Here is a 27201-nt window from a genome sequence, read left to right as displayed (position 1 = left end):
TAATACTAATAAGTGGGCCGTATTAACATTTCCATTATCACAGAACAAGGAACTGAGGACAGAGGGTCTGCATAACTTTCCCAGGTTCATGTGGCTTCTGGTATGATTTGAATCCAGACCATCAGGCACCAGCCCCCACTCTGTCGGTCACTGTGCTGTGCTCCCTTTCTGTATTATCTCACTAAATAAAGTCATGTCTCCGTGCAGTCAGCCTGCTGGCTATTTTAAGTGCACACCACATTGCAACACCCTCTTCTCAGCCCAGCTTCGATTCACTTGACTCCCCTAGACTCCCCTAGGAGGCTGGTGAACAAAGAGAACAGACGTGTGACCTGCGAATGAATTGACACCTCTGCATGGTCTTCTCCCAGCAACATATCAATAGTTCTCTCAGTTTTTGTTGTGTTTTCCTGGATCATGACTCGGGTACCAAGCAGAAAAGGAAGATTATAAAGGAGTCAAACACAGGATGCACAAGAATATCATCTGCGATCAAGATAATCTGCTGGCCATCCGCAGCGGTGGTTCAGGCACATCAGAATCAGCATCTGGCCAAACAACAGGGTAGGGACACAAATAGCACCCCCACTAACCACTCCATTGAAGGTACTGTGGAAATAATACCAGCAAGTAGATTCAGGAGCAATGGCTGTAGTTTGTACAGCAGAGCCTGGATCTGGCTGAGGGAGGATTGGGCAGGGAAGGTGCCCACTCAGAGCCCGTGCAGCCACTGCCCGCTCTTAGGCAGGCCTTAGTCCAAGCTGCTCAGATGATTGGTCAGTTTCTAGTCAGTGAGACCCTGGGGGCCTGTAAACCTCATCTGTTAAGCCACCAAAACACCAGCCCAGTAGACCCTGTTCCCAGCTAATGAATATTAACTGCTCATCATCCAGGTTTGATCAGTTGAAGATGATGCTAATTCTCTGTGCAACTGTCATGTGGGCAGTTGGTTTGGACTGTCCTGGGTTTTGAGTCAGTTAGGGAGTCAAGTAGACTACTGGTCATTCAGGGTGGTCACCTGACCACCAGGAAGTCTCACTGCAAATCAGCTGCTAGAATCAAGTGCTGAGGGGGAAGGGAGGGAAGATGCACACACATTTGGATACCCCGGTCCATCAGGGGGTCTGCATTTGGGGGAAAGACATTGTATTTGGGGTCAGGGATTGAAACGTAGAGCCAGGAGGTGGGTCCAGATTTGAGCCATTCTCTTGGGCCAGGCACCTCCTCCGAGTACCAGCTGTCTCCCTGCAGCATTCTTGGGGCAGGAGGATGTGGGAAAGGGAGTGAGGAGAGCTCTTGGTTTGTGTATCCAGGGCATGATCTCATGTCCATGTGTTCAGGAATCTCTCTCCCTCCCCTGCCTCAGACCGATCACTCATCAGTGTTGTGACTCTGGGCAAGTTACTCAATCTGTCTAAATTTCAGTGCCCTGAACCATAAAATATGGGTCACAGCCCCTACTCTGCCCACCCCACAGTGCATCACAAGAAATAATATTCTTGCCATGAGCTCTAAAACTTCTTACTCATGTCATCAATGTGAAAAAGTAGGCTCTATCCTCCTGTTTGTAGCCTCCTAGGTGCCCTTTCTGGAGACGACCTACTTATTCTTCCAGGCATTTAATACTTGAACATTTATGTAGGTAGCACTTATGAAGTACCCATCATTTTTCTTCAGGCTTTGTATTTACTAATGTTTAGCCTCAGAACATAATACGAATAAGCAGGTCCTACTAATATTTCCATATCCCTGGCCAGGGAACTGAGAAACAGAAGGGCTAAGTAACTAACCTTCCCAGGTACACGTGGTGTTCAAATAGGATTTGATTTCAGGCCATCAGGCACCAGCACCCATACTCTCCCTCTTTGTGTTGTGCTGACTTTGTACTTGTCTCATGTAAATAAAGTTATTTTCCCCATGTGATCATCCTGTTGGGTATTTTAAGTGCACGCTAAAATGCAAGGTCCATCTTCATAAGCCCTACTTTGATTCAGGGGACTCCCCGGGCAGCTAGTAATAAGGAGCTCTGAAGTTTGACCTGTGAATAAGTTAAGACTTTTGCCAGGAAGATGTCAACACCTCTCACTATTGTGAATGTATTTCCTAGGAACTTGTTTCAGGAATATGAAGAGAAAAAGACAAGGATTCAAACCAAGGATACATATGGGGATTGATCCTCCGTGAAGAAAATATACTGGCTGGCCCTCACCGTCATTCAACAGCTCAAAATGAACATCTAGTCCCAAAGGGTTGAGCATCAACTATCATCCCATACAAGCCACTCCATTGAAGTCACTGTGGGAATTCCATAATGAAACTGATCAAGAGTAATTACCATAAAAATGTTGTCATATTATCTTTTGATTGAGATATAATTCATATTCCATCAATTCATATATATATATATATATTTTTTTTTTTTGGCGGTATGCGGGCCTTTCACTGCTGTGGCCTCTCCCGTTGCGGAGCACAGGCTCCGGACGCGCAGGCTCAGTGGCCATGGCCCACGGGCCCAGCCGCTTACGCGACATGTGGGATCTTCCTGGACCGGGGCACAAACCCGCGTCCCCTGCACCGGCAGGCGGACTCTCAACCACTGCGCCACCAGGGAAGCCCCACATTTTTTTTTAACTGTGTGATTCGGCTGCTTTTAGTGTACTCAGGTTTTGCAATGAACATCTCTTAATTCCAGTACATTTTCATCATCCCCAAGAGAAACCTCATACCTAGTATCAGTCATTCTCATTCTGTCCTCCCCTTTCACCCTAGCTCTGGGTCTTTCTGTCTCTATTGATTTTCCTATGCTGGACATTTCATATGAATAGAACCACACAATGTGCGTAAGCAAAATGTATTCAAGGTGCATCCAGGTTGTAGCATGTATCTGTCCTTCACCCTTTTAATAGCTGAATAATATTCATTGTATGGATATAACACATTTAATTTTTCCATTCCTCAGTTGGCGAATAGTTGGGTTGTTTCCACTTTTTGGCTATTATGAATAATGATACGACAATGTAACACTCATGTACAAGTTTTCGTGTGAACATATGTTTTTTATTTCTCCTGGACATATACCTGGGAGTGGAGTTCCTGGTCCATACTGTATCTCTGTGTTGAACTTTTTGAGGAACGGCCAAACTATTTTCTTTTTCATATTTGCACCAGCGATGCTTGAAAGTGCCAATTTCCCCACATCATTGCCAACCCTGGTTTTTAAAAAAATTATATGGCACAATAGTGGGCATGAAGTGGTATCTCACTGTGGTTTCAGTTTGCATAATTTTGACTAATAATTTTGGACATGTTTTCATGTGCTTATTGGCAATTTGTGTCTCTTCCTTGGAGCAGTATCTATGCAGATTCTTTTTCTCATTTTTAAAATTTGGTTATTTGACATTTTATTGTTGAGTTGCCAGTGTTCTTTACATATTCTGAATACTAGGCTTTATCAGATATATGACTTGCAAACATTTTCCTTCATTCTGAAGGTTGTATTATGTCTTTCTTGATGGTGTTCTTTGAAACACAAAGGATTTTAATTTTGATAAAGTCCAATTTCTTTTTCCTTTTGTTGCCTGTGCTTTTGCTATCATATTTAAGGGTTCATTGCCAAATCCAAGACTATGAAGATTTATCTCTTTTTTTCTTCAGAACTTTGTATAGTTTAGCTCTTATATGTAACTCTTTGATCCATTTTAAATTCAAAGTCTGTTTTGTCTGATATTGGTATAGACACTCCTGCTCTCTTTTGGTTACTATTTGAGTTTTCTCACTGAGGTTGGAATTCCTTTTCCTATCCTTTAACTTTCAACCTGCTTGAGTCTTTTGATCTCAAGTAAGTCTCTTGTAGACAGCATATAGTTGGGTCATATGTTTTTACCTATTCCGCCAATCTCTGTATTTTGATTGGAGAGTTTAATCCATTTACATTTAAAGTAATTGCTGACAAAAAAAGACTTATTTCTGCTATTGTGCTGTTTCTTTTCCATCTGCCCAAAGCTTTTTTGCCCCTATCTTTCGTTGTGTGTGTTTAGCTGATTTCTTACAATAAAATATTTAAATGACTTTCTCACTTCCTTTTGGGACTATTCTATAGCTATTTTCTTTGTGTTTACCATGGGGATTACCTTTAACATCCTAAAATTAAAACACTCTAATTTGAACTTATACCAGGTTAAACTCAACAACATCCAAGTTCTTGAAGCTAAAAGAGCATCCTACTATCTCAATGCAAAAGACCTTCTCCAAGACACACTGCAGTTTCTGCCTGGCTGGGACATTGCCCCAGAGTGGGGTTAAGTTTAAGGAGTCGAAGGAGGCATACATTTCCATCCTCTGGATCACTGCTCACCAAAAAATACATAATGCCAGGCACATATGTAATTTTGAATTTTCTACTGAACACACCAGGAAAATGAAAATGGTGAAGTCAATGTAAATAATAGATTTTTAATTCAGTATCTGCAAAGTGTTAGAATGTTTACATGTGGCACGAGAAATGTGGTCATATTACGAGGGCTTGAGAGCCGCATGGGGCAAGATAGAGGACAAACAGCATGCACTTGAAACTCTAAGAAGTGAACGCTAACAGGCAGATGGGGCCTGGAAGTCCAAAGTTGAATAACAGCCCATAACAGGGTGATTATGGTGGGTTTTTTTTCCTGCCTCTGTCTCCCAGCTTAGGCAAGGCACGCAAAGTCCAGCAACAGCTGAAAGTTAAAACCATGGGATCAACCTTTTATTTCTAGCCAGACAAGTGAGAAAGTGGGGGGCTTGGATGTTGAGGAGTGAGGGGGTCATCCCCATTGGTCTTTTTCTCCCCAGTTACCACATCTCCCCTGCAACCTCAGTGATGGCAGAGGCCTTCACTGAGAAATGGCCTGTGTCTCTGGACAAAGGAACAGGTTAAGAGGCTCCTATTGTCTGAAGAGTGTGGGGGCATGCCCGTTATTTTCCTTTCTTTTCTCTTGCTATTTAAATTGACAAGAACAGATTACTACACTTGATCTTAGCCAAAAGGCTGAGACGAAATAGACAAAATAAACTTTAAGCTAAAATTACTGTCAAGTATAAATTTTACTAATCTAGTAATTCCAAAGGACCAAAGAGCAGGGCAGTGGCTTTATTGAGAACCCAGGATTTCCGAGTGTCCACCATGCTCAGTCACTTTTAAATCATCAGCACAGCCCTATAATTCAGAGATTTAGGTGAAGTGACTTGCCCAGGGCCACACAGCTAAGTGAGAGTCTTCTGGGACCAACAGTAACTTTTGCAAAGGCGTCTCTTGCTATACTTAATCACTGCCACCATCTGACACTCACATTCTTTCTTTTTATACTATTCTGTTTCTTTGGGTCAAAGAATCCGACCCCTGAATTAAGGTTAAATAGCAATTAGTGGCAGATCAAAAGCCAAAATCGCTTCAAGATATTCTTTTAATTCCCCCAAGTAATGCCTTTAGTCACAAAAATATAGAACAATACAGAAAATTACAAGTGACCTTAGTGTTCACAGGCAAGCACTAATACATTTTAATGTACCATGATCATATTAAAACAGAAATAACTATGAAACATTTTCTGCGGAGAAGCAGCGCCTGTGGCAGGCAGCAGAAAGGGACAGGAAGGCTGCATGGAGCCCAGGCCCCCAATGGCCTAGGTCTCACCCTGCAGCTCACTGCTGATGCGCCGGAACACTGCTTCCTTCTCGGAGTCTAGGTCTTCAGCGGCGACAGGGAAACCCAGCTCAGGGCCTGGGGGCAGCCTCAGAGGCTCCCCTTGCCGGTGCGGCAGCAGAGGAATCCTGCGTTTTCGGGGCCTGGGACTGTCAGATGTGCGGGAGCCGTTCCTCCAGGGCCCTTTCTGCCCTCTTGTTGCCTCTGCATCTTTGTCAGGCTGGCTTTTCCTCTGGGAAACCACCGGAGCTGCAGAGGGCGACGAAGGGCCCTCCTTGCTCCCTGTCTTTGCAGACTTCTGGGGCAGCCCTTGCGGTATGGCGGGACCCCCTCCTTCTCTTCACTGGCAGGAAACCTCGGGTGGAGCTATATGAGCTCGTGATGACGTTTCTTTGGGGGCAGGAGCTCATACAGGTGGTCTACAGTTTCCTGGTGGATCTGTCTTCTGCCCTCTTGGCGTGGAGGTCTCTCTGCAGAGGTCCAGGCCTGGGCACGAAGAAAGAGCCCCCCAGGGGCCTAAATGCAGATCGTGCGCCCCCGGTGTCATTGGGGCCGCTTCTTTGGTCTTCGTTCTTCCTTGTGACTGTGGGGACTTCCTCCTGCTTGGCCATCCCTTGCCCGCTCTCTCCCAGGGCCCTCAACACCGTCTTCTCTGTGCTGTAGTTCGGGACACAGCTGGGTGTCGTGGCCGTCACTGGCTGCCCCCGCGCCACACTGAGAGTGACTGTGTCCACTGCGGACACTGAGCTGCGGGACGTCGTGGAGGTGCGAACACCCATCACTGCCTTCTTCCGATGGCCTCGCCTGCAGATGGAGATAAGGATCCCCATAAGGAGTGCAGCGTCTGCGGGACGGTAGAATGGGGTCTCAGAGACTCTATGGCAAAGCGCAGATGGCAGAGTCACTGGACACTTGTGGGCCGGCCTGCGAGTGGATAGCCGGCCATAGACAGCTGGGTGACCCGGGCCGGACATGGGAAGTCGGTGGGCGCGGGGAGCGGGCTGGGGGCAGCCGAAACCTCCTGGCAGGTGCTGGTCCCCCAGTGCCTGGGGCGGGGGTGAGGGGCAGGGCCTACCTAAGTAACTGCCCCTAGAGAACTTGGGTGAGGTCGGTCCTTGGATAGAGAGCTGGGCTCCGAGCACTCTCCTTCAGCTGCCAACTCGGCCAAAAGCGGAGTGCGCTCTCTTTGGCCTGTTGCTGGGATGCAGCTCTGGAACCTGTGAGCGAACAATGGGCGTGTGTTGGCGGGGCGCAAAAGTTTAGGGAGGGGTGGCGCATGCGCAGAGTACACGTCAGGCCCTGGGGCGCACAGGTGAGGATGCGCGCCCCTGGACCGTCTAGCGCTTCTGAATCTCCCCGGGGGTCTGAGGGCTGGAGGTGTTTGCCTTGAGGGTGATGAGCTTCTTGGCAGGGCAGCTGCCCCTTCTTCCCCGGCCGGCTCTAACTGTACAGGATGGGTCCTCAGCCACCAGAGCAGGAAAGCTGGAGAGCAGGGTACCTGGCTCAGCAGCCGCCACCCGAGGTGGCAGATTTGGCATCAGCGCCTGTGAGTCCGCCTGCCCTCCCACCTGGTAACATTGGAGGACAGAGCCGCTAAGAACAGAAGTGCAAAACAAAAACAAAAACAAAAAACCCCAGAAGTGCCCAAGCCAACCAGATCCTGCTGGGGTGACAACTGAAGGGGCAGGCAGGGCGGGTTGGGAGGGACATATATACCAGGTCCAAACCCAGAAAGATCTGAAATGCACGAGTCAGAATGAAAGTCCAGAATCATCCTTGGGCTTTGGGCTGAGCTGGAAGTATAGCCAAACTCTGCAAGGTCTCCAGCTCCACCTGCAGTTTCTGCCTGGCTGGGACATTGCCCCAGAGTGGGGTTAAGTTTAAGGAGTCTTAGTTCCCCTACCAGGGACTGAACCCGGGGCCCCAGCAGTGAAAGTGCTGAGTCCTAACCACTGGACCGCCAGGGAATTCCCTGTATATGTATGAAAAAAGGATACCACAGTCTCAGAGGGTGGCGTTGACGTCATATAAAGGTGACACGTATGACAGCTGTAACAAAGAGTGGAAGGTAAAAGAATCTATATGGATGTAAGCCTTCTGAATTTTATTTAATTGGTAAAATATTAACTCTAGACTGTGAAACAATACGTATACATAGTGTTATTCCAAGAACAATTAAAAAATGACAAACTCAAGAAAATTGGATAACCTCAATAGTCCTATATTTAGGAATTGTGGACAAGATAGCTAAAACATTCACATATGTGTTTTGTGAAAAGTTTTTCTCTTGGTTAATTGCCTAGGAGTGGGTTTTTGGGTCATATGGTAAGTATGGCCCTCTCAGCCAGCCCTGGCCACCACTTCAGGTGTCACCCCAGCAGGATCTGGATGGTGTGGGCACTTCCGTTCTTAGCGACTCCCCTCCAGTGCCGCCAGGGGAAAGGGCAGGAGGACGCAGAGGCGCTGCTGCCAAAGCTGCCGCCTCTTGTGGGAGCTGCACAGCCAGCAACCTTGCTCCACTTTGCTGGGCGGGGATCCCGTCCAGTACAGTTAGTTACCCCGACAGCACTGGGGCGCGGCCAGGGGAGAAGGGCCAGCTGTCCTGCCAAGAAGCTCATCACCCTCAAGGCAAACACGTCCAGCCCTCAGACCCCCGGGAGATTCAGAAGCGCTAGACGGTCCAGGGGCGCGCATCCTCACCTGTGCGCCCCAGGGCCTGACGTGTACTCTGCGCATGCGCCACCCCTCCCTAAACTTTTGCGCCCCGCCAACGCACGCCCATTGTTCGCTCACAGGTTTCAGAGTATAAAAAGGCAACAGGCCAAAGAGAGCGCACTCCGCTTTTGGCCGAGTTGGCAGCTGAAGGAGAGTGCTCGGAGCCCAGCTCTGTATTCACGGACCGACCTCACCCAAGTTCTCTAGGAGCAGTTACTTAGGTAGGCCCTGCCCCTCACCCTCGTCCCGGGCACTGGGGGACCAGCACCTGCCAGGAGGGCTCGGCTGCCCCCAGCCCGCTCCCCGCGCCCACCGACTTCCCGTGGCCGGCCCGGGTCACCCAGCTGTCTATGGCCGGCTATCCACTCGCAGGCCGGCCCACAAGTGTCCAGTGACTCTGCCATCTGCGCTTTGCCACAGAGTCTCTGAGACCCCATTCTACCATGCCGCAGACGCTGCACTCCTTATGGGGATCCTTATCTCCATCTTCAGGCGAGGCCATCGGAAGAAGGCAGTGATGGGTGCTCGCACCTCCACGACGTCCTGCAGCTCAGTGTCCGCAGTGGACACAGTCACTATCAGTGTGGCACGGGGGCAGCCAGTGCCGGCCACGACACCCAGCTGTGTCCCGAACTACAGCACAGAGAAGACGGTGTTGAGGGCCCTGGGAGAGAGCGGGCAAGGGATGGCCAGGCAGGAGGAAGTCCCCACAGTCACAGGGAAGAACGATGACCAGAGAAGCGGCCCCAATGACACCGGGGGCGCACGATCTGCATTTAGGCCCCTGGGGGGCTCTTTCTTCGTGCCCAGGCCTGGACCTCTGCAGAGAGACCATCACGCCAAGCGGGCAGAGGACAGATCCGCCAGGAAACTGCAGACCTCTTGTATGAGCTACTGCCCCCAAAGAAACGCCATCACGAGCTCATATAGCTCCACTCGAGGTTTCCTGCCAGTGAAGAGAAGGAGGGATCCCGCATACCGCAAGGGCTGCCCCAGAAGTCTGCAAAGACAGGGCGCGAGGAGGGTCCTCCATCGCCCTCTGCAGCTCCGGTGGTTTACCAGAGGAAAAGCCAGCCTGACAAAAATGCAGAGGCAACAAGAGGGCAGAAAGGGCCCTGGAGGAACGGCTCCCGCACACCTGACAGTCCCAGGCCCCGAAAACGCAGGATTCTTCTGCTGCTGCTCAGGCTATGGGAGCCTCTGTGGCCCCAGACCTCTTGTATGAGCTCCTGCCCCCAAAGAAACGCCATCAGGAGCTCATATATCTCCACCTGAGGTTTCCTGCCAGTGAAGAGAAGGAGGGATCCCGCCATACCGCAAGGGCTGCCCCAGAAGTCTGCAAAGACAGGGCGCGAGGAGGGCCCTCCATCGCCCTCTGCAGCTCCGGTGGTTTACCAGAGGAAAAGCCAGCCTGACAAAAATGCTGAGGCAGCAAGAGGGCAGAAACGGCCCTGGACGAACGGCTCCCGCACATCTGACAGTCCCAGGCCCCGAAAACGCAGGTTTCCTCTGCTGCCCCACAGGCGAGGGGAGCCTCTGATGCTGCCCCCAGCCCCTGAGCCGGGTTTCCGGGTCACTGCCGAAGACCTAGACTCGGAGAAGGAAGCAGCGTTCTGGAGCATCAACGGTGCGCTGCGGGGTGAGACCTATGCCATCAGGGACCTGGGCAGCTCTCCCCAGCATAGGCAAACGAAAGCTCCAGCCTTTGCCTCTGCTCCAGGCCCCCCAGCTTCGGGCGGCCACGTACAAGCATCTTCTGGGGGGGGGGGTTCATCCACAAATTCCACCGTGGGCACCCATGCCAGCACACAGCTGGGTTTTGGGAGCAGAGCGGCTGCCCTAGATGATCTGAGCTGCATGTTTGCAGCTCTTAGCGTTACATCAAGAATTGAGGGGGCCCCCGAGCACCACACACAGCAATGAGGGCAGCGTGGGCCTGAACTCCTGGGGCCCTCCTCACCAGAGCCACCCCATGGTGACCACGGGACCCAGCCCTAAGAAGAAGCCTGGGTTTGGAGGCACTACTGCCCCCATCTTACATCACATCCCTGTGGGCGCACCCAGGCAGGGCCCCCCTACTTCCAGCGGAGGGCGCAGCCCATGCCCAGCCAAGGCGGACTTTAGGGGTGTGTCGGTTCCGGCCTCTACTCCTAACAGCCTCAGCTCCGCAGTGGGCACAGCAAGGTGCAGCCTTGCTCTTAGGCCCCCCTCATCACCTGCCCAGGGCTTGGCTGGACGAAAAACCACTGGGCCATCGACCAAGTCATTCTCCTCCAGGTCTCGATTCATTACCTTGGGGTTTAAGAGGAGGAAGTTGGCCTGAGCCAATAACTTTGCAGCGAGGCCATCAGTGTCCACCTCCTCCCAGGCTGGGCCTCGTGTGGACCTGTTTCGATGTGAAACTTATAATAAAGCTTTGTTCTTGTTCTTTTGCATAATCCTCACGTGTCTGTGATCTGTAGATCAAGTGTGGAAAAGCACTGGCTTGTATGAGTGGTAACATGGAAAGCCAGACCTGTTTACAGTTTCCTGTGACCCTGCTCATGGGTTGTGAAGAGTAGCACAACAAGATGGCTACAAGGGCCCTATATTAAAAGTGTGTTTTGAGTTTAAACGATGCAGCCCGGAATAAAATGGGCCCAGAGGGAGGGGTAAACAGGGAGGGTCATCCTTGTCTGTTGTAATTGCTACTTCCCACCCACCCCTCTGGCCTGGAGGGGGCTGGGTCATCCCGAGCACACACCAGCCACCCATACTCTACACGTTTAGTATTTTCTAATGTAGCAGTTTCTTTGACTTTTTTTGTTTTGCTTTAATAGGTCTTAGGCAAATCATTTACATGCACATCTCACTCGGAGAGTATATGTCCATACAACCTAAAGCAATCTACAGATCCTGTGCAATCCCTATCAAAATTCCCATGACATTTTTTACATAAATAGGAAAAACAATCCTAAAATTCGTATGGAACTGCAATAGACTTCAAAAGCCACAGCAATCCTGAGAAAGAAGAACAAAGCTGGAGGCAACACTTTTCCTGATTTCAAATTATACTACAAAGCTAGAGTAATCAAAATAGTATGGTACTGGCATGAAAACAGACACATACACCAGTGCAACAGAATCAAGAGCCGAGAAATAAATCCACACACATACAGGCAACTAATTGACAGGGATCCAAGAATACTCAACAGGGAAAAGATAGTCTCTTCAGTAAATGGTGTTGGCAAAACTGGATACCCACATGCAACACAAAGAAAGTGGACCCCTATCTTACACCATTTGTAAAAATTAACTTGAAATGGATTAAAGACTTAAATGTAAGACCTGAAACTGTAAAACTCCTAGAAGAGAACATAAAGAGAAAGCTCCTTAACATTGGTCTTGGTGATGATTTTTTGGATATGACAACAAAACCACAAGCAACAAAAACAAAAAGCAACCAATGGGACTACATAAACTAAAAAGCTCCTGGAGAGCAAAAGAAACAATCAACAAAATGAAAAGGCAACCTAGGAATGGGAAAAAATATTTGCAAACCACATGTATGATAAGAGGTTAATATCCAAAATCTATAAGGAATTCAAACAACTCCATAGCAACAAACAAACAAACAAACAAAAACAAATAATCTGATTCTAAAATAGGCAAAGCAGGGGACTTCCCTGGTGGTCCAGTGGTTAAGACTCCACACTTCCACTGCAGGGGGCATGGGTTTGATCCCTGGTCAGGGAATTAAGGCCCGCATGTCATGCAGTGTGTGTAAAAAAAAAAATAAAATAGGCAAAGCAAGACTAGGAAACAACTAAGTGTCCAACAGGTGAATGGATAAAGAAAATGTGACATATAGATATAGATAGATAGATAGATAGATATAGATAGATAGATAGATAGAGATAGATAGATAGATAGATAGATATAGATAGATAGATAGATAGATAGATAATGGAATTTTATTCAGCCACATGAAAAGAAGGAAATCTGCCATTTGTGACAACACAGATAGACCTTGAGGGCATTATGCTAAGTGCATTAAGTCAGAGGGCGAAACATAAATACTGTATGAGATCACTTATATGTGGAATCTTTTAAAAAAAAGAAGAAACAACTCACAGATACATAGAATATACTGGTTGCCAGAGGTGGGAGGTGGGTGAAATAGCTGAAAGTGGTCCAAAGGTACAAACTTCAAGTTATAAGATAAATAAGTCCTGGGGATGTCATGTATAGTGTAGTGACTATAGCTAACAATATTGTTGTGTATTTGAAAGTTGCTAAGAGAGTAGATCTTAAAAGCTCTCATCACAAGAAAAAAATAATTTGTTACTGTGAGTGGTGATGTATGAAAAGCCATGGAAGGAGCTTAAATGCATATTGCTAGTTGAAAGAAACCGGTCTGAAAAGACTACACACTGGATGATTCCAACCATATGACATTCTGGGAAAGGCAAAACTATGAAAACAAGAGGACATGTGGCCCCAGTGGACACCACTGTCTCTCCTTTCAGGAGCCTCCAGGTGCTGGAGACCTTCCCTCCTGAGATCCAGGTCTTCATGAAGGACTCCAGCGGCCAGGGCAAGCCTTACACCATTGACCCTGATGACTCCATCCACGACTTGAAAGAGAAGGTTGAAGAGGCTGGAGGACCTTACATGGAGGGTCCCGGGGCCAGAAACTGTGCAATCAATAGCTTCTCAGACTGCACATCAAGGATTGTGACACCATCATGCTCGTTAAGAGAGGCCCCACTTCCCCACGAGTGCCAAGATCAGGCTGTTTATTTTGTAGACTTCTATGGTCATGTCCCCCTAGCTCACCCCTTTCTACCCAGACCACTGTGCTCTTTCTGAAGCATAAATAGAAACAGAATCCTCCCCTGCTTAAAATTCTCCAATGGCTCCTATTACCTACAGAATCAAGTTCAAGTTCCTTTGCTTGGCATTCAGGGTTCTTGACCATTTAGCTCTTGCTGACCTCTCAGTCTCTCCTCGTCACTCTCAAAACATACCAGACGTGGCCAAACACTTGCAATTCCAGAACACTGAATGCTGGCTCACAACTCCATGACTTTGAGTCAACTTTCCTTCTCCCCCATGTTGTCACCATTCAAAGTTCAAACCTCTAAGTTATTGATTCTCAAAAGTACGGACCCCAGACCAGCAGAATCAACATCATCTGGGAACCTCTTTGAAATAAAAATTCTCAGCAGCTAGCCCAGAATTACCTGAGTTAGGTTCTCTGGAAGTGGGACTCAGCAATCTGTGTCTTAACAAGCCTTCCAAGTAATTCTGAGCAAATATGGAAGTTCCAGGGAGTTAACACCCCAGGGGGTAAGCCTTGGCCCATTGAAAGACAGGAACCAGCGAGTGCAGTGAGTGCATACTCCCCTCCTCCACCTCTCAGCTGGATAATTTTGAGGCACGTTCTGCATTGCTCCTTAGAGGGTCCCCAGTGGGATCAAAGCTCAGCTGCCCACAGTAGTGATCAATTTCATGATATTTCTTGGACTGTTTTTTCCTCCTTCTCAATCCCCCACACCTGTCCCTTGGGATCATTTCCCAAAACAAGTCTCATGCAAATCCTTGTCTCAGGCTCTGCATTTGGAGGAACACAAGCTAAGAGAAAACCCATCTTTATGCATCTTTCTCCTTCCTAAAACCCAGCCCACACCCTTCCTAACTACTAGCTCTTCCCCCACCGCCATAGAAATGTGCCCAACTGCGTGGCATTTCTACAAACCATAAAACCAATACACAATCGACTGCATGTTCCCCCTTTTTTTTTTTTTGCGGTACGCGGGCCTCTCACTGTTGTGGCCTCTCCTGTTGCAGAGCACAGGCTCCGGACGTGCAGTCTCAGCAGCCATGGCTCATGGGCCTAGCCGCTCCGCGGTGTGTGGGATCTTCCCGGACTGGGGCACGAACCCATGTCCCCTGCATCGGCAGGCGGACTCCCAACCACTGCGCCACCAGGGAAGCCCCGTGTTCCCTTTTTAAATCGTTTTTTTTTCTTTTTTGGCCACACTGCGAGGCCTGCAGGTTCCTAAATACCAGACCAGGGATTGAACCCTGGTCCCTGGCAGTGAAAGCCCAGAGTCCCAACCGCTGGACTGCCAGGGAATTCCCCCTTTTGAAATCTTGAAAGCTGCTGAACTCCCAGATATCTCATGAAAATGAATAATGAAATGAATCAAAACTAATATGTAAGGTCTATTGAGCAAAGTGGTGGCTACCAGTGGGGAGAAGGAAGTGGGGAGAGGCAAAATAGGAGGACGGGATTAAGAGGTACAAACTACTGTGTATAAAATAGATAAGCTACAAGGACATATTGTACAGCACAGGGAATAGAGCCAATATATTATAATAACTTTAGTTTTTCAAAGGTTTATTATTTATTTATTTATTTAATTTATTTTTGGCTGCATTGGGTCTTAGTTGCGAGACGCAGGATCTTCATTGAGGCGTGCGGCATCTTTCATTGCAGCACGTGGGCTCTTCGTTGTGGTGTGGAGGTTTCTCTCTAGTTGTGGCCTGCATGCTCCAGGACACATGGGCTCAGCAGTTGTGGCGTGCGGGCTTAGTTGCCCTGCCGCCTGTAGGATCTTAGTTCCCCGACCAGGGATCAGACCTGTGTCCCCTGAATTGGAAGGCAGATTCTTTACCACTGGATCACCAGGGAAGTGCCTATAATAACTTTAAATGGAGTATAACCTGTAAAAATATTGAATAACTATGTTGTACACCTGAAACTGATATAGTGTTGTAAATCAATTATACTTCAAAAAAATGTTTTAAACTAAGATGTAAGGTCTGAATGTTTGAATAACTTTTGTTTGAATAACTTTTATACTGCCTTGAAGCTCATTATCTGTCATTATAAACATAGGACAAATGTTTGGAATCTCACTTTATTGTTGACTTTGGTTTGCGAAATTGCCACTGCTCTTTAAACAGTTATAATATAGGACTGTTTAAGGACCAGGCACTACCAAACTTTGAAAATATGGAGACTTTTAGAATTTATGTAATTAAAAATGTGATTCTTTCCATTTGGGGTTAGCCAGTTGGAGAGTTTAAATTGAAACGTGTCATGATTGAGGGTTTTTTTTTCTCCCCCAAATGGTATTTAAGACAACAAACACCCTCCACCCCACCACTTCCTCCAGCTAACACCTGGTCTTTCTCCTCCCTTTCACGACAAAGTTCTTGAAAGTGTTATCTACACTCCTGGTCTCCATCCTCCTCACCCAACTTACTCTTCAACCCCGCACCTAAGATCTGGCTTCTGCTCCCAGCTCTCCCTTACATTTCACCCACAATGATCACCAGTAGCCTCTGGGGTGCTTCTCAGACCTATATTCTTGAACTTATCGGAAGCATTAGGCAATGTGGACAACTATTTTAAGCTCTCTGGCTTAAACAGCTACCCTTGTAGACCTCCCCACTTCCCACTCCTCCTTGTATCTTCCTCCCTTTGTTAATAGTACCCTCCATCCATTACCCAGGTACCCAAGCCAGAGAACTGATAGCCATCCTGTCTTTTCCCTCACCTCCTACCTGTAGTCACCAAGTCCTGTTCACCCTTCCCCCAAGGTAGACCTAGAATCCCATCCCTTCTCCAGCCAAGTCCGGGTCACCTTCCCTCTCACCTGGATCACTGTACAGTGTCCTGACACCTCTCCCTACATATCTACCCCTGCCCCCTGCAATCCATCCTCCCCACAGAAGCAGCCAGACCAATCTTTCCAGAATGGTCATTTCACCTCTGGTCGCTCCTCTGATTTGCCACTGCCCTCAGGACAAAGTCAGCGCAGATTCACCTGATATGTGACCCAGTGGATCACTTTCTCTTTCCTAGAACAATGTTTCCACTTGGCTATCAAAACACACTCCGGATTTTTCTTCCACCTCCCTGGCCACTCCTTCGCATTCTTGTTTGCCGGATGCTTGCCTCTCCCCAATCACTTAATACTATTAAGTGTTTCAGGGCCCAGTCACTGGTCCTTTTCTTGCCTTGCTCTATACTCACTCCCTTGGTGAACCCACCCAGCCTCATGGCTTTAAATATATCTATGCTGGTCATTTGTATCTCAACCCCAGACTTCGTCCCTGAAATCCAGACTCAAATATGCAACTCCCTAGCCAACTCGCATCTCACTAGACACTCAAGTTTGCTTCCAAAGCCAAGCTCCCGACCTTCATGCCTACACTGTGCCCTGGCCCAGTCTTTCCCTTCTCAGTTAAGGACAATTCTATCCTTCCAGTGCTAAGGCCAAAAGCCTTAGAGTGGTCCTTGACTCTAATTTTTCTCTCACATCACACTCTATCCTTTAGCAAGACCTGTTTATACTCAAAATATAGCCAGTGAAATGATATGAGGTCTGGGATTCACTTCCAAATAATACAGGAGGGGAGATGTGGATGGAGATATCATTGAAACAAGATTGTCTGTAGGTTGGGACTTCCCTGGTGGTCCAGTGGTTAGGACTCTGTGCTTCTACTGCAGGGGGCATGGGTTCAATCCCTGGTTGGGGAACTAAGATCCCGCATGCCGGGTGGCCAATAAAAATTAAAATGGGCAGAAGACCTGAATAAACATTTAAAAAACTGTCTACAGGTTGATAATGGTTGAAGATGGGGGATGGTACGTGGAGGTTCATTGTATTATTCTACTTTTGTTCATGTTTGAAATTTTCCATAATAAGAAAATTGAATCATACCACTTCTCCCTACCTTTCACTGCTACCATTCTGATCCAAGGCGCCACATGTCTTGCCTGGACTGTTGTAGTAGCTTCTTAACTGAATTCCTGCTTCTGCTCTCACCTCCACTCCCCACTCTCTGCTTTTAATCCAATCTTCCCACGAACAGCCAGTGTGATACCGTTAAAATGAAAGTCCATCCATGTCCCTCTTCTGCTTGGAACTCCCCAGTGGCTCCCCATTTCAATCAGAGTAAAAGCCAAAGTCTTAGTAGTCTTCAAGATCCTACACAATTTGCCCCCTACCCTTGTACTCAAACCTCATCCCCTCCCACTCTCCCCCTTTGATCATTCCATTCCAGTCACACTGCTATTCCTCAATCCCACCAGGCATACTGCCGCCACAGGGCCTTTGCACTTGCTGTTCCTTCTCCCATTCTTCTTTAATTGTTTTTATTTATTTTATTGTTTTTAAATTTTTGGCTGAGCCGGGTCTCAGTCGCGGCACACGGGATCTTTCGTTGGGGCGTGTGGACTTCTTAGTTGCCGCATACAGACTCTTAGCTGCGGCATGCATGTGGAATTTAGTTCCCCGATCGGGGATCGAACCTGGGCCCCCTGCATTGGGAGAGTGGAGTCTTACCCACTGGACCACCAGGGAAGTCCCACTTTCTCTCATTCTTCCCTCTGACATACATACCGCTCACTCTTCGCCTCCTTCATGTCTTTGCTCAAATGTCTCCTTTTCAGACCTTCCCTAGCCACCTTTCTTGAGACTGAACCCCTGAACATTACCAATTCTCACCCCACCCACACACACGTAGTCAGTACCTTTTAACCTCTTTCCCTGCTTTATTTTCCTGATTAGCGCTTATCACCGTCTTAATTATTATAATGTTACTTATTTATCCTGTTTATTATCTGTCTCCACCATTAGAGTGTTAGCTCTCTGCAGTCCGAGAATTTTGCCTATTCACTGCTGTATCCCCAGGACACCTGCCTGGCACATAGCGGGCACTCAACAAATGTTTGTTGAATGAATGAATGAATGGCATTCCGAGTTTCAATCCCTGCCCACCTGTCCAGGCACAGCTCTCCCCTCTCCCCTCCCTGCCCTCCATGCCAACGTGGATCTGACAGCCGAGTCCTGGCACATGGCAGGATGATTCACACTTCTCAGCCTTATCCTGTCTTGTGCCCTCTGTCTCGTGGCCGCATTCCCAGTCTTTTAAGACTCATCTCAAGCAGGTGTTCACTGACACCACAGGTGACCCCAAAGAAACTCTTCTGCCTGAATTTCCACCAAGTTTCTGTGCCCTCTTTTCTCCTAGTACACAGGACACTGGACTCTCTGTGTCTCCTCTGTCTCCCCCACTGCTCTGGGAGCCCCCGGGGCAGGAACCACGTCTTACATTGTCTTCTTCGCACAATGTCTGGCACCCAGCCAGCACTCAATAGATGTACAGTGAACGAATAACAATATTTGCATTTACTTAATGTTTTCTCTGCTAAATATTCTCTTGCTTAATCCACACAACCTATGGGGTAGGTATTATTCTTAAACCCATTTTAAGGATTATTTCTGTGAGAGTCAGAGAGGTTAAGAGTCTGGCAAAGGGCAGACTGGAATTCCAGAGTTTGTTCTGCGGAACCCTAGAATTCCCACTGTTCAGTCCAACCTCCAGCGAGTGCCTGCTCTTACTGAGCCTGTTTTGGGTGACAAGCTTGTGGGGATGGGATTGGTGGATACCATCCAACTCCCATCTCCTGGGGGAGTTGCTTTTCCCAGGGCCATCCTCAAGCCAGTTTCAGTTTCCAAGTTGTAAAAGGGAAACTAAGAGGTGAGAAACGAAACCTACAGCAGAAAGGGTGACTAAAAGCCCCACCTATTAAGGTGGTTTCACCCAGTGTCCCTCGGTACCCCAGCTGCAGTGAATGGCCTCCAGGAAGAGGATCCCCTGGTCAGCCAGACACCTCTTGTTTCCTCTCCACTCTGGTCCTTTGTTCCACAGGGTGCTGGAGGTCAGCTGAGGAGGAGTCCCCTTAAAGAAGAGTGTGTGTGCCAGGAGCTGGGTAGGTGTGTGGGTATAGATCTAGCCACCAGTGGTACTCTCAAGACAGAGATGGCAGTGCCCCCGGAGCTCTTTGTCACCCCAGCTTCCAGGCTGAACTCCTTCGTGGCTCACTGCCTGCATCCCAGCCAGAAGTGGAAAAAAGAGGTGTTGGAGACTGTGCAGACTGTGGAGCAGTTCCTGAGGGAGCAGAGCTTCCAGGGGGAGCATGGGCTGGACCAGGAATCGGGGGTGCTGAAGGTGGTCAAGGTGAGACTGGTTCCCTCCATCCCCAGGCCAGGGCTGGGCAAAATGCAGCTTGTGGGTCTACATCCCTGAGGATGCTGGGACCTGTTGCCTCATTATCTCTAGCCCATGCTACTGACATCTCAAGACACTCCATCCCAATGCACTGCTGCCTTGAGCAGAGCAAGTCCAGTAAGGAAGCTAATAATAATAGTGTACTTTTTTGGATGCACTAGCCTAACCCCTTAACATGTATTATGTCTAATTTGTGTACCCTGTGAGGTATGTATTATTCTTTTCCCATTTTACAGATGAGCAGAATGGAAACTCAGTGATTTAAGATCCATAATGACCAAACGCAATGCAAGGTCTCTGATTCGATCTTGGTGTGAATGGACCATCTGTAAAATATAATTTGGGAACAATTGGGGAAATTTCAATATGGCCAGAATATTAAATAATATATATATATAAGGGAATTGTTTTTTTGATATTTATTTATTTTATTTATTTATTTTCTTGGCTGCATCAGGTCTTAGTTGTGGCAATGCGGTATCTTTTGTTGCAGCATGCGGACTCAGGCTTCTCTCTAGTTGTGGCGTGCGGGTTTTCTCTCCCTAGTTGTGGCGCGTGGGATCCAGGGTGTGTGAGCTTTGTAGTTTGCGGCACACGGGCTCTCTAGTTGAGGCGTGGGAGCTCAGTAGTTGTGGCACGTGGGCTTAGTTGCCCTGCAGCATGTGGGATCTTCGTTCCCTGACCAGGGATCGAACCCGAGTCCCCTGCATTGGAAGGTGGATTCTTTACCACCGGACCACCAGGGAAGTCCCAGGGAACTGTCTTTTTGAGGCGTAATAGTTTTGTGGTTATGGGGGAAAATGTTCTCTTTTGTTGGACACAAATGCTAAAGTATTTAGGGACGATGGTCCTTAGCGTTTGTAATTTACTTTAAAGTGGCTTAGTTGAAGCAAATATGGCAGAGTTTAGACTTGTTGAATCTGGGCGGATGTATAAGTGTTCATTGTATTCTGTTTTTCTGTTTAAAATTTTTGATAATGGAAATTTTTTTTTAATGGAAGCTCAGAGAGGTGAGGTCACTTGCCCAAGGTCACACAGCTAGTGGTGAAGCTGGGATTTCACCCAGGATCTATCTTACTCCGCTCCAGGCTGCCCTCACTGAGCTTTTTTCCCCCAAGCCCTTCCTGCAGCTGCATCATGTCACCTCCTGTCCTAGCTAGGATAATAATGCAAGAGGGTCAAAACTAGAAAGGTGTGATGAGAAAAACAACTTTGAGGAAAAAATTTTGTTTTTCTGAGTGGCTGCCTAGGCATTTTACAGTATGGTGACCCTACTAACACCAAAAGTTCAGAGTCTGGACTTTTAGATAGGTTTAGGGTATCCCCACAGGTTCCTGCTTTGCCTTCCCCGGTGGAACCTTTTAATATAACCACTGAGTGGGCTTCCCTGGTGGACCAGTGGTTAAGACTCTGAGCTTCCACTGCAGCGGGCGTGGGTTCGACCCCTGGTCAGGGAAGTTCTGCATGCCACGCTGTGTGGCCAAAAAACATAAATAAATAAAATTTTTTAAAAATTTAGAGCTAAGCGGGTTTTAAATAAAATTTTTTAATGTAAATTGATACAGCCACTATGGAGAACAGTATGGAGGTTCCTTAAAAAACTACAGATAGAACTACCATACGACCCAGCAATCCCACTACTGGGCATATACCCTGAGAAAACCATAATTCAAAAAGAGTCATGTACCAAAATGTTCACTGCAGCTCTATTTACAATAGCCAAGACATGGAAGCAACCTAAGTGTCCATCAACAGATGAATGGATAAAGAAGATGTGGCACATATATACAATGGAATATTACTCAGCCATAAAAAGGAACGAAATTGAGTTATTTGTAGTGAGGTGGATGGACCTAGAGTCTGTCATACAGAGTGAAGTAAGTCAGAAAGAGAAAAACAAATACCGTATGGTAACACGTATATATGGAATCTAAGGAGAAAAAAAAAAGAAGGTCATGAAGAACGTAGGGTTAAGACAGGAATAAAGACACAAACCTACTAGAGAATGGACTTGAGGATATGGGGAGGGGGAAGGGTAAGCTGTGACAAAGTGAGAGAGTGGCATGGACGTATATACACTACCAAACGTAAAATAGCTAGTGGGAAGCAGCCGCATAGCACAGGGAGATCAGCTCGCGGCTTTGTGACCATCTAGAGGGGTGGGATAGGGAGGGTGGGAGGGAGACGCAAGAGAGAACAGATATGGGAACATATGTATATGTGTAACTGATTCACTTTGTTATTAAGCAGAAACTAACACACCATTGTAAAGCAATTATACTCCAATAAAGATGTTAAAAAAAAAAAAACCACTTAGATTTAAGCCTGTGAAAAGTTAGTAGCCTCTGCCCCAATCACCTTGTAAGGACTAGGTGCTTGCTACCCCGCTCTATCTCCTACTGGCTTGTGACCTGGGGTGGAAGACTGCCCTTCCCCCAGCTCACTGTGTCCCTTTGCTTCTGGGATATATAAGTAATAAATCATTTTTTAAATTAATTTTTGTTGGAGCATAGCTGATTTACAATGTTGTGTTAGTCTCTGCTGTACAGCAAAGTGAATCAGTTACACGTATACATATACCCCTCCTTTTTAGATTTCTTTCTCACTTAGGTCACCACAGAGCATTGAGTAGAGTTCCCTGTGCTATACAGTAGGTTCTCATTAGTTATCTATTTTTGAAAGTAATAAATCTTATGACTCTACTCCCTTTGTATGGGTGTATTGAAACTGCACCTTTCCTCCAAATGACCCCGGGGGTTTCATTTCCCCACAGAGGGAGTTTGGATGCTGAGGGAGATACCTGCCCACACTGTGTGGGCGGCTTGTGCCCCCGGCCAACGAGAAATTAACACTTTATTTGGGCTTTAAACTCTCCCCCAACCCCTGAAAATCTGGTAAGCTGTGCTGGTCCACAAGAGTGAATGCTTGTCCTTGGGTTTGAATAGGTTTGAACTGAAGCAAGTCATGAAGCCTGTTCTAGAACGCTCTTCCCTCTCTGCCTATATCTTACCACTGGAAAAGGTGGGAAGGGCAGCACAGGCACAGCCTTCAGCGGGATGGGCTCTGTGCCATTCCCAGCCCTCTCACATAGGGCAGAAACACCCCGCCCCTGCCAATTCCTGAGTTAAAGCCCTCACCTCTAATGTGACTGTAGGAGGAAATAGGGTCTTTAAGGAGGTAATTAAGGTTAAATAAAGTCATAATGGTGAAGCCCTAATCAGACTGGACTCGTGTCCCTATAAGAAGATAGAGACATCAGCGGCCTCTCTCTGTCCATGCACACACACAGGTAAGACCATGTGAGGACTCAGTGAGAAGGCAGCTGTCTGCAAGCCAGGAAGAGAGGCCTCAGAAGAAAGCAACTCTGCTGGCATCTTGATTTTGGACTGCAGAATTCCAGAACTGCGAGAAAGGAAATTTCTGTTGTTTAAGTCTCCAGTCTCTAGTATTCTATTATGGCAGCCCAAACAGACTAATGCACCATTTTATGTTGGCTTTTTTCCCCAGGAGAACAGTACCTATAACAGTAGACTAGCATCCTGGTCCCCAGGCCATTTTGGTTCAGTTAAATTCTTAAAGTAGCACTTACATCTTACCTCACACTGAAATAAATCCTTTTGTAGCACGTGAGTGGCACAGAGTGGAGCTTAAAAGATTTAGTGGGCCATCAGGCTCTCTCTAACCCACCCCTCGAACCTGTCTTATACCATCTTCTTTGCTTCCCAGTCCAAACCCTGTGTTCCAGTCTTTTCCCTGTCCCCCATTTATAGTGCCCACTCCTTCCTTGCCCAGTTGGAATTTTCTCTAGCTTCCATGCCGACTGCCCAAACCCCATCTCTTCTTCAGGGTCATCCTTAGCCTTACATCTTTGGGGCCTCTTCTCAATTTCCAGCCAACCTCTGCATCACTCTGGTACTTCCTGCCTTTGCAGAAATTTAACAGAAAGAGAGGAGGAGATTGGAGGCACTGTGCCTAAGATCTCAGGTGGATGAGATTCTTCCCTGCAAGCCAAGTGTCCGGCTGTAAAGAATACCTTCAGGGCCTAAACAGTGAATAGAGGGATAGAAAGTGACTTGACTTTGGTGTATGTATGTGTTTATACCCATATATGTGAAGTCTGTGTTCTTGGAGTAGAGCCCCATTCATTTAGAGAAAAAAGAGCCTGCTCCAAATTCCCCATCTGGAACTAGCAATTTGTCCTTAATGAGGCACATGTATAACACAGGTTATAGATTAAGACTGACCTGAAGAGAGCACACTGACTTTCGTCTAAGCACGTCACACGTCAAAGACAGCTAGACGTGGAAGAAACCAAGAAATCAAGTGTAGGATTTCCCAAACTGCAGTCAGTTACTAGCCACATTAATAACTGTTTTAAACCTTATTCACATTGCATCAAAGGGATGCTTTGATGCACTGCTGAGGTCTTCTCAGCAAAGCTCACGGGAATTTGGTATATGAGGATCCACAATAGCGATCCATTTCATCGGTGTCAATCTTTCTGGACAGTTTGGGTGGAAAGGACAATTCCTGAAGGTGCAATACCTTCACCGCATGTACTAGCATTGGGTCTTGCTTGTGTGTGTGTCACCGACTTCAGCCTTGCTGTAGCAATAATAGCTAAGATACTGTAGAGCTGAGAGGCTATTTAAGTATTTATAGATATATACATAAGGTAAAAGCACCTAACTTTTTTCTACCTATTGCTCACTTTCCACAGCGGTGTACACACCACACTTTAGGAAACAGTGATGTTGTCCAATTTGTCTTCTCATTTGAAGATGAGAAATGAAGGTCTGGAGACCTTTCATTGCTCAAGGTCATTCGAGTGTTTAAGGGCAGGATGCTGGGGTTCCTGACTTCCAGGGAACCTAACTTTTCTCTGAAATTATACTGCCCCTTAATCTCTTAGCAGTACATAAAACAAATATTGGTGACCTCGTGACATGCCAGCCCTTGGGTGAAATGGAGATCTGTGACTGGCTCTCAAACTTTTAAGAAATGGGAGTCTAGGAAAAAAAACCCAAAACAGTCATGCAAAGACTCACTGGGCTGGAAGGGGAGCCCGTGGTCGTCTAGCTCAGTGCTGGGCTGAACCCTGGATCATCCAAGGAGGGTCTTGGAGGCCTCTCTGGAGGCCAAGAAGTCAAGGCATAAAGGGGAATAAGGCAGGTTTGCTTCTGTGTCTTCATGTTATTTTCATGTAAGATAGCACTGAAAATTTCAAAAGTAACACTGGAAATGTTCTGTGCTTGTCCATTTTCATCGTATAGATAATGACATGAAGGCTCAAAGGGGGATCGTGTTTTGCTAGTTAATAACAGACAACATTCCTCATCCAGCATTCCTATAGCTTAAAAAAGCAATAGAGGCAAGTGGGTCCATGAACGTGGGTTTTGTGGTCATGCAGATTTGAACTTGCATCCCAGCAGGGCTTGAATGGAGTTTTTCTCTCCAAATTAGGCAAATTGTTTCTCCAAGGCTCATGGGGTGGTCAGTGTTGTTATAGGGGAGTGAGGTAAAAGCATTTTCCTCACCATATCCTGCCCCAGACATGTTATCTGAAAGGAAGGAAAGAAGGGAAAATGGGAGGGATATATGGAGAAAGAGGGAGGAAACTAAGGTGGCAGAGAACATTCCTAAAAGTCCTCCATGTTACTTCTGCTGTGCTTCCACACACTCCTTGGGACCTTGCTTGCCAACAGAAATGTTGATTAAGCACTCTGGTTCTTATGTACGTTCTGCATTGGGAACACTTATAGTTAGGTTTCAGGGCTCTGAACTCCCCAAACTGGGGAACTTGTCATTAAAAGGTCCTTTTAAAAAGCACAAGTGCCCCAAAGTTTAATGGCATTAGATTTTGGCAATGATTTCTTGAATATGACACCGAAGGCACAGGCAACAAAAGGAAAATAGAGAAATTGACTTCATGAAAATGTTTAAAAATCTGTGCATCCAGACCCTATCAACAGAGGAAAAGGGCAATCGCAGAATGAGAAGAGATGTTTGGAAATCACATATCTGATAAGGGATTAATATCTAGAGTGTACAGAGAACTCCTAAAACTCAACCACAAAGCAAACAACCTGGCTAAAGAATGGGCAAAGGACTTGATTAGACATTTCTGCTAAGAAGATACATAAATGGCCCATAAACACCTCAAAAGACGCTCAGCATCAGCGATCATTAGGAAAATGCAAGTCAAGACTACAGTGAGACACCAGCTTACACACATTAGGGTGGCTACTGTGAAAACAAAAAATAACAAGGGTTGATGAGGTTGTAGGAAATTGGAGCCCTGTGCACTACTGGTGAGAATGTAAAATGGTACAGCCATTGTGCAAAATATCATGGTGGTTCCTCAAAATTAAAAGTAGGATTACCATATGGTCCAGTTCCACGTCTGGGTGTATACCCAACATAACTGAAAGCAGGTTTTGCAAGATACTTTGTATACCTATGTTCATAGCAGCATTGTTCACAATAACTAAAATGTGGAAGGAACCCAACTGCCCACTGACAGATGAATAGATAAGCAAAACGGGATGTATACACAACAGAATATTATTCAGCCTTAAAGAGGAAGTTCTGACACAGGCTACAACATGGATGAATCTTGAGGACATGATGCTAACCTACCAGTCACAGAAAGACAAATGCTCTCGATTCCACTTGTATGAGGCACCTAGAGTGGTCAAGTTCATACGGACAGAAAGTCGAATGATGGGCGCCAGGGGCTGGGGGTAGCAGTTGCTGGAGGGCAGAGAGTTCCAGTTTTTCCAGAAGAAAAGGGTTCTGGAGATTGGCTGCCGCACAACGTGAATGTCCTGAACGTTTCTAAACTCTACACTCATAAGTGATACGATGATAAAATTTTATGTGCATTTCACTACAATTAAAAACCAAACATGGACTTCCCTGGTGGCACAGTGGTTAAGAATCCGCCTGCCAATGCAGGGGACACGGGTTCGAGCCCTGGTCCGGGAAGATCCCACATGCCGTGGAACAACTAAGCCCGTATGCCACAACTACTGAGCCTGCACTCTAGAGCCTGCGAGCCACAGCTACTGAAGCCCGTGTGCCACAACTACTGAAGTGCATGCACCTAGAGCCCGTGCTCCGCAACAAGAGAAGCCACCACAGTGAGAAGCCCACACACTGCAACGAGGAGTAGCCCCCGCTCGCCGCAACTAGAGAAAGCCCGCGCACAGCAACAAAGACCCAAAGCAGCCAAAAATAAATAAATTAATTAATTTAAAAATTAATTTAAAAAATTATTAAAAAAATAAAACACCAAACACAAGTGCCCCTCGGAGACACAGTAAATATTTTTTTCGTTTACAGTTTAGAGCTGCCTCATTGTCAGGGTGCTAGTCTTCAGTCAACTAGCTGAGAACTGGTACGGAGGGGATGGGAACTTCCATGAAAGAGCTTCTGAAGCTAAGTAGCCTGGTCCATTTCCTAATTTCTTTAGCGAATATCTGAGTGCTTGCTGGAGCCGGGCACTGTACTTGGTCCTCGAGATAGACAGCTGTGAAAAAATTATACAGAGATCCTTGCAATCTGGGAGTGAGAGGTGGGGTAGGGAAGGACCCGCAAATAAAAGCATGGAAGTTTTTAGCATGTTACCAGATGATGTAGGTTACGGGAACAATAAAGCATCAAAGGGAAAGAGGGCTACCCTAATTTGAAGGGGACATGTGGACAGACCGGAGAGAGCAGCCCCTGTAGTTATG

At 46.9% G+C, this 27201-nt stretch overlaps 1 protein-coding gene and 1 pseudogene across 1 annotated transcript in view; one reads left to right on the top strand and one right to left on the bottom strand.

The window, feature by feature from the left end:
* The window catches only part of LOC125963841 (UDP-N-acetylglucosamine--peptide N-acetylglucosaminyltransferase 110 kDa subunit-like), a 673346-nt gene that overhangs the window by 352209 nt on the left and 293936 nt on the right, over positions 1–27201 (top strand). The gene's annotated exons all lie outside the window — the stretch shown is intronic.
* On the bottom strand, positions 4929–5035 carry LOC125964147 (uncharacterized; annotated as a pseudogene).

Source organism: Orcinus orca, chromosome 3 (assembly GCF_937001465.1).
Source record: "Orcinus orca chromosome 3, mOrcOrc1.1, whole genome shotgun sequence".
Lineage (NCBI taxonomy): Eukaryota > Metazoa > Chordata > Mammalia > Artiodactyla > Delphinidae > Orcinus > Orcinus orca.
Note: the sequence above shows the minus strand (reverse complement) of the source record. Positions and strands in the feature narration are given on the sequence as shown.